Source organism: Rhincodon typus, chromosome 27 (assembly GCF_021869965.1).
Source record: "Rhincodon typus isolate 14 chromosome 27, sRhiTyp1.1, whole genome shotgun sequence".
Taxonomy (NCBI): domain Eukaryota; kingdom Metazoa; phylum Chordata; class Chondrichthyes; order Orectolobiformes; family Rhincodontidae; genus Rhincodon; species Rhincodon typus.
In genome coordinates this window covers 21,384,939-21,392,940 of record NC_063358.1, presented here as the reverse complement: position 1 = coordinate 21,392,940, position 8,002 = coordinate 21,384,939, and positions in this window count along the sequence as shown.

Here is an 8,002-nt window from a genome sequence, read left to right as displayed (position 1 = left end):
AATACCCAAGTCATCTATTATCATACCCAATTCCTGTTATGTATGTATAATGAGGTAGGGAGATCTTGTAATTAAGGATCATTTAGGTGGTAATGATCACAACATGGTAGAAATTCAAATTCAGTTAGAAGGGCAGCAACCCAGATGTCAAAACAGTTCCTCAACTTAAATCAGAGCAATTATAGAGTTTTGATGAAAGAGTTATCTAAAGCAGGTTAAGTAAATGGACCAAGAGAAAGCCAATGGATGAGCAGTAGCATTTAAGCAGATAGTTAATAATGCTCAGCAAAATATTATTCCTGACAAAAAGAAGAACTCAATGGGAAGGGTGGTTAAAAAATGTGATCCAGGCGAGTATCCAATCAAAAACTAAGGGATATCAAGCAGCCAAAGTTAGTGTTAGGCCCAAGGATTGGGAAGCATCAGCAGATGACTGCAAAACTAAGAAAGAGGGAGAAAGTTTTTATGAAAGTAAATCATCAACAAATTTCAAAACGAAAAGCAAGAACTTCTACAGGTATGTAAAAAGAAAGGGAATAGCTAAAGTAAGTGTGGAACTCATGGAGGACAAAACTGAGGACGTAATAATGGAGAACAGAGAAATGGCAGATAATTTAATCAATATTTTTACATCAGCCTTCATAGTGGAAGACACTATAAACATCACAAAGATAACAGATAACGAAGGTGCAATTGGGAGGAAAGATCTTTTAACAGTCTCTATCATGAGGGACAAAGTATTTGGCAAATAAATGGGACTGAAAGCAAACAAGACACTAGGATCAGGTAGCCTGTATGCAATTGTTTTAAAGAAAGTAGCTGTAGAGATGATGAAGGCATTGATTGAAATATTCCAGAACTCACTGTATTCTGGAAGCATTCCAGCAGATTGTGAAACCATTAATGTGATACCCCTGCTTAAGAAGAAAGGGAGACAGAAAGCTGGAAACTATAAGCCAGTTAGCCCAACGTCTTATTATTGGGAGCATACTAGAGTCTATTATTAAGGGAGGAATATCAGAATATTTATAAAAAATAAATTCAATCAAACTGAGTCATCATGGCTTTGAGAAAAGAGAAATATGTTTGACTAATTGCTAGAGTTTTGTGAGGATATTACAAACCAAGTTAATAATGTAGCTTGTTTGGATTTGCAGAAGATATTCATTAAGGTACTGTATAAAAGGTTAGAGCACGAGATAGGAGTTCACTGTATCAGGATGATGCGTTTGCGTGGTTTAAGGATTAGCTAACACACATAAAACAGAGAGTTGGCATTAATTTGTCTTTTTCAGGATGGAAAAACAATCAGTGGAGTGCCACAAGGATCAGCCCTAGGGGCTCAATTAGTTACTATTCATATTCATGACTCGGAGGGAGGGGCACAGTAAAATGTATCCAAATTTTCTGATGATATGAAGTAAGTGGGAAGGCATGAGAACATAAGGAATGTGAAAGGATATTTAGGTAAGTTGAGTGGACAAAAACTTAGCAGCTGGCATATAAAGTAGGAAAGTTTGAGGTCATGCCCTTTGGTAGGAAGAATAAAAAGGCAGACTATTATTTAAATAGAGAGAGACTTCAAAGTAGCACTATGCAGAGGAATCTGGGTGTTCTTATGCATGAAATGTAGAAAAGCTAGCATGTAGGTACAGCAAGTAACTAAGAAGTCAAATGGAATTTTGGCCTTTATTGCTAGGGGTTTAGAGGTTAAAAACAGCGCAGTCTAGTTAAAATTATACAGGGTGTTAGTGAGACCACATCAGGACTACTGCATCAAGATTCTGAGGGGGCTTAATAGGGTAGATGTTGAGAAGATGTTTCCATTAGTGGACAACTTTAGACTAGGGAACATAGTTACAAAATAAAGGGACACTCGTTTGAAAATGAGATGCGAAGGAATTTTTTGTCCCAGAGGGTAGTGAATATCTGGAATTCTCAACCCAGAAAGTTGTGGAGGTTACATCACTGAAGTTATTTAAGGACAACATAAATATTGGAAATCTTGGGAGTTGAGAGCCCTGAGGAGTTGAGGCCTAAGGCAGATCTGCCATGATCTTATTGAATAGAGGAGTGGGGTTGAGGGGCCAAATGTCCTGCCGCTGCTTAAGTTTCTTATGTTCTTGTGATTTGAGTAGGAAGATCCAGAATTTTGATATGAGTTTTAGATGGTAGATGTTATAACTTGGGAGGATACTGTCAATGCTTCAGCAATGTACCTCAGTGTATCCTGAGGGTGGTACACAGCACAATGGTAGTGGGGGGCAGTACATGTTAAGGTTTGTTTCTGAAGGTCTTATTGTTTAAAATGCTTTGCCCTTATCAACTCAAGCCTAGATATTATCCAGAACTTTGCACACTGCCACCCATTTCTGCTGAAAGGCCCATCCCATCCTCTCAAGGCTGAAATGTACAAATTTCTCTGGTCTTGCTGCATGATTCAGATGTTGTCATTCTGAATCAACTTTGTGACTCTGCCTGTAATTATCTTTCTTCTGTTTCATTAACCCAAAGTAACTGCAGAGTTATCTGAACAAAGCATCTAGTGATGTCATCATGACTTCCTGTGACTTGTATGTTACTGTTTGGTTGTGAGTTCATTATTCTACAGCCTTTGTTTCTGGCTCCTCGGGTGTTTTTAGTAAATTGTCTTGTTGTCTTATCATGCCATCCACAACAATTTTCACACTTACCGTAGAGAGTCAAAATTCTTTCCTTTTTTATGTAAAGTATGATATATATTTACATTAGAATTGTTTTGCCATTGTTCTGTTCATTTACATAGTTTGTCCAAATCACTTTTTTAAGGAAGTGGTGTTTTCGTTACTATTCATGCGCACTTTACCAGATCCTGGACAAATTACTGCAGTTTAAGGAAGATTTTAAAACAATTATATGTAGGTTAGCAGCAAACCCTTGCACTTGGGTGCTTTTTTGGAATTCTTTCCTTTTCACAATGGCTGAGAATACACTGTACAGGTAAGTGACAGTAAAACTGTTTCACTGCCTGCACCAGCCCCTTACAGTCACTAGACAGTGAGATGAAGTTTAATGGAAGAAATAATGGAAGTCTGTCAGACAGGTATGGCAATAGATTGAGGGATTTAAATTTGCATACAGACTGGAAAAAATCAGATGAGCAAAGAGAGACCAGACCTACTGAGTTTGTCCAGTATTTTCTGTTTAGTTTATTTCAGATTTCCAGCATCCGCAGTGCTATGCTTTTGTGTGAGGAGTTCATAGACTGTTTTCAGGGTAGTTTTTTACACCAACACATTATGGAGCTGACCTGAGAGTAGGCTATACTCAACCTGGCATCATGAAATCAATCGGTTAAATTAATGACCTTGTAGTTAAGGATCCCCTAAGTAGCAATGATCATTATGTGATTGAATTGTACATTCAGTTTGAGCGAGAGAGGATTGGTTTGAAGACTAGTATTTAAAATTAAATAAGGGCGATTATGAAGGCATGGAAGAGAGCTGATTAAAGTGAATTAGCAAATTAGGTTAGGGGATAGGTCAATAGAGATGTAGGTCAATAAAATTGCAGAAAATACAAATTTGAAAGAGAAAGAAACATCCTGAAGAGACTCTCCATTTGTGGGTAACTAAAGTAGTTAATATCTAATATAAAGAAAAAAGATATGACTGGCTAAAGCTGGATGGCACATTAGAAGATTAGTACATTAAAAGAAGACTGACTAAAAGATTGATAAGGAGGGAACATTACTTGAAACATATTAAAAAGGAATGGAGTACAGTGAATGTAATGTTCATATATCTTATAACCTATAAGTATGCTATTCTCTTTGTTGATGCTTTGACTTAAAAAATTATTAAGATTATGTAACATCGTCAAAATACTGAAGAGAAGATTAACAACAATTTGCCAGTTCTAAGATCATTAATCCATAAAGAAAAGATGGAGTTTAAAACTCCTGTGTTACCTTTACAGACTATAGAAACATTAACCCATATTGAACCCTATCACAATTGTTCAATGTCCTGGGAAAATATGCCTCAAAACCCTCTAAAACTTCCATCCAATTAATCAGCCTACCTGAAAATAGGTTTAAATTATTTTCCACAGATTCAGAGCTTCTCAAAGTAAAATCCCAATAGTCCCAGCAACACAGGGATTATCATGTTTGTTTTTGCATTCCCATCTTCCTATGATCTTTCTTGTGTTATGACTCACAGCTGATGTGTATTATATCTTAAAAGGAAATGATCTTCATCTCATCACAGTATCATGGTATACAATCCAATGGTATAAATGTGTATTCTCCATGTTATTGAGCTCTGTCCTCTTTCAGCATTTCCTGCTGAGAGAAGCATGCTAGAGCACATTGGGATTACTTAGCTTGAACCTAGCCACACAAGTGACTGAGTTTGTAATTTATTTATGTGTATACGAGGTGCTGAAACAAAAGTTAATTGAATTCTCCAATACTACATGATCTCCATCTCATTCATATGTACTGTTCCCCAGAATGCAAACTGAGACAAACTTCAGCTGCACCTGGATGACCATCAGCTCAGTGAAAGACACCCTTTGGTCTGCTCCAAACTTGTTGGCCTTCCAGAGTAAGTAGTTGACATCGACTGAGTGTTGGAGACTGGCACATTCCAATGTCCAGGACTACATGCTGTGGGACAGACTGAAGCTTGGGACAGATATTGCTAGGCACTGTAGGGAAAAACCGCAGTCTGAGGTCTTTCTGATGAAGTAAAATGGGAGTCTGTTCAGTTTTCGGCCCCTCCTGGTACACAAGTAAGAGATGCCTTTGGTTTTGTTTGTTGGATGGAGTCAAACTCCAATGTGTGTTTCTTTTCTTCATATGCTGCTGTACAGAACTGAACTGCTTAAGTGACTATGTTTTTATGAATAAAATATATTTTACAATAAAATAATGTTATGGCTGCTAACATAAGTATCACATTGCAATAGTTGTAGCTCATCAGCTATCACATCATATCACATAAATCTTTAATCTCACTCCTTGCCTGATATATATCTGGTTCTTTTTCAAAGGTGTTAGTTAACATGGGATTAACTTCTTTAATGCACCAAAGGCTGGAAATTTCTTTTAATCTCCATTAGGTTTCTTCTCACTATGTTACTTATTCATACATTTCTGAGCCCTGCAATTATCACAGAGTACAATCTTACTTCGTTAGACACTGTTAGAACTGCTACAATACTACAAGCTTTGACATTTGCACTGAATAAACTGCAAACTTTAGTGACTTCTGAGGTGTTAAACTGACACATTTGAAAAGATTGGCTGTTGCAAAGGTGAGACTGAAGTCATTAAACTGCTATTTATTTACATTTTCTGTACTTGAACTGCAAAAATATGCACTAAATGAAACTAATTCAATTGTGTGACTGTCTTGTATCCAAGCGGTTCTTTTCAGATTTGATTAAATGTAGTTAAGAGAAGGCTTGACAACAGCAATTTGCTTAAATAAGAACATTTATTGAGTAATGATAAAAGATGAAAAAAGAAAGAACATTTATCAAGTAAATAAAAAGAATGAAAAAGAGAGGGTAAAAACAGTGAACCTTCTGCCCATCAGGACCCCTCAATCGACTGTTGGTCTGGAGGCTGATGTTGTTCCTGGCACCGTTTGTGATCCCGGTTCATGGTGAAGTCCAGCAACTTGAAACAAAACTCTCTCTCTTATACAGTGTACAAACAGCAAGGCACAGAAAAACAACTACAGAAAAACACATTGATTCTGCCGGCTTTGGTACATACAAGAACGTTCACAGGACTCTTTCAAGATCATGCAGCAGTCTAATATCATCAAAATGTTTAGCCATTCAGCCCATCCTGTAAAGTACACCCCTGATGATATTTGACAGCGCATCTTACAATTGCAGAAGCAAATCAGTGATAGCTGCGCGGGAACATACAATAAGAGTATGTAGCCTACGCTAGAAGATTAAAACTACAATGAAAATAACTAGCATCAATACAAACAATACAACAATAGAGTGTATCGCCAAATTAACAATTGCAGTGGACTTCAGGGACCAACTCTTAAATATATCCCAACCCGATGTACGGTTAAGGCTGTGGTAGAACCAGCAAGTCATGCCATGTGTCTCTCTGCCCCTGATGGGATCAAATGTGAGACGATTCCAGAGGGGATTAGCATTTTCATGCTTATGCTAATAGCAGTAATATCCCTAATTTGTTTTTTTTATCTTCCTGATCCCTATCCACAGATCACTTCACGTAATAACAGTAAAATAACATTACACATTGGACTCAAAATTTCTCCAGCTCCCTTCATCTGTATACGTCTTGAGGATACTTCTTCAATCTGTTTACTTCCTTGCCAATTGTATGAATGATTGTAACACTGAGTTTTAACTACATCCCAATGCAGGTACTCCCTTTAAGCTACAATATACATGACATCAAACAATACAGCTCCTTTTCCCGGGGTTCCCTTACCACAGACTCCTACGCCATCTGAGTATTAGCTCAGCCTTCTTTCACATATACTAACTGTCCTAACGCATTATAATTTCACCTACTGGTTTGGTCATAAAAACGCTCAAGATGGGGTATGTGTATGTTATCCGATGGTTCCTTTCACTCAGTCCACTATTACTCCCCCCAGAGTTCACATTCTTTTATTTATGTAACATTTTGACATACTAGCCAACCACACTTTTTATTTTGATTGTAATACACTTTGCAGCCCTTTCACTAATACAACCTTTATTGTTTTGAAGTCAGTTTCTCTGTGGATTTGGTATCAGTGTCTTATCATTTAAACTATGTTTTTGTGCTATTCCAAGCCACTAATCCTTTTGCCAAGTGGGTGCACATGTCTGAGACCTGTTCTTCTGTGCATGCTTTTTTGTACCGTCTCATGTTTGCTACCCCTGAGGTAACATGCACTTTTGCACATTAACATCAGTGTCCCAAGACCTTGTCACACATTCTTGACTCCCACATGACCATATCAAACGATCTATGAGGTTTTACTTATCTCTCCACGTTTGGTTCCGATGTCTCGCGTAGTGGCTTGATCATCAATTCAGTCTTTCTTAAAAAGAAAGACAAGGACACAAACATTACCAAGAGAAAGCTATCAATTTGGTGTTGTCATTAAACTTCCTTTGCAATAAAATGCATTTTAACCTCAATTGCCATTTCAATCCATTATTCTATTTCTTTTGTTTCTGCCACCAGTCTCCACCCTTAAATTCTTTGTCTCATCCAATTTTGCAATTTAACTATTACCATCCTATCTAATTCCAGATGCCTGTAGAGATTTGGAGCTTATGGAGCATTATCTTAAAATATATTAGAACAGAAGTCAAACATTTCTGTTTGATTCAGGCACAACACATTTTGTTAGTTCTTTCTCTAAGATGACCCACTTTTTTTAAAAGCTACTTGATAATTCATTCTGGATATTTGATATCTCTCGATGTAAATTTGCCCAAATTCAATATTCTGTTTACTCCCTTAAAATCACAAACCATTTTCATGCATTGTAACCACTGAGACTGTGTGCGTGTGCTTTATCATTTCTCAGAATCCCTTTAAATTTGCAAGTAACTTTCCCATTTAACTGTGTTAGAATACTAGGGCATGTGAGTCTTAAGCATATCATGACAAAAACTATATTAAGTGTATCCAGGCTCAGTGGTTTCCAGATTCCTGACACTCACTACAATTAATATTTCCACAGTACGTCCCCAACACTGAAATGTGTTATTGATGGGTTGAGGGTGCCTCATCCTTCTCTCTTTTGTGACATTGAAATTCTACACATTTTTTTTTCTTTATTCGTTCATGGCATGTGGGCATGCCTGGCTAGGCCAGCATTTATTGCCTATCCCAAATTGCCCAGAGAGCAGTTAAGAGTCAATCACATTGCTGTGGGTCTGGAGTCACATGTAGCCAGACCAGGTAAGGATGGCAGTTTCCTTCCCTAAAGGACATTAGTGAACCAGATGGGTTTTTCCA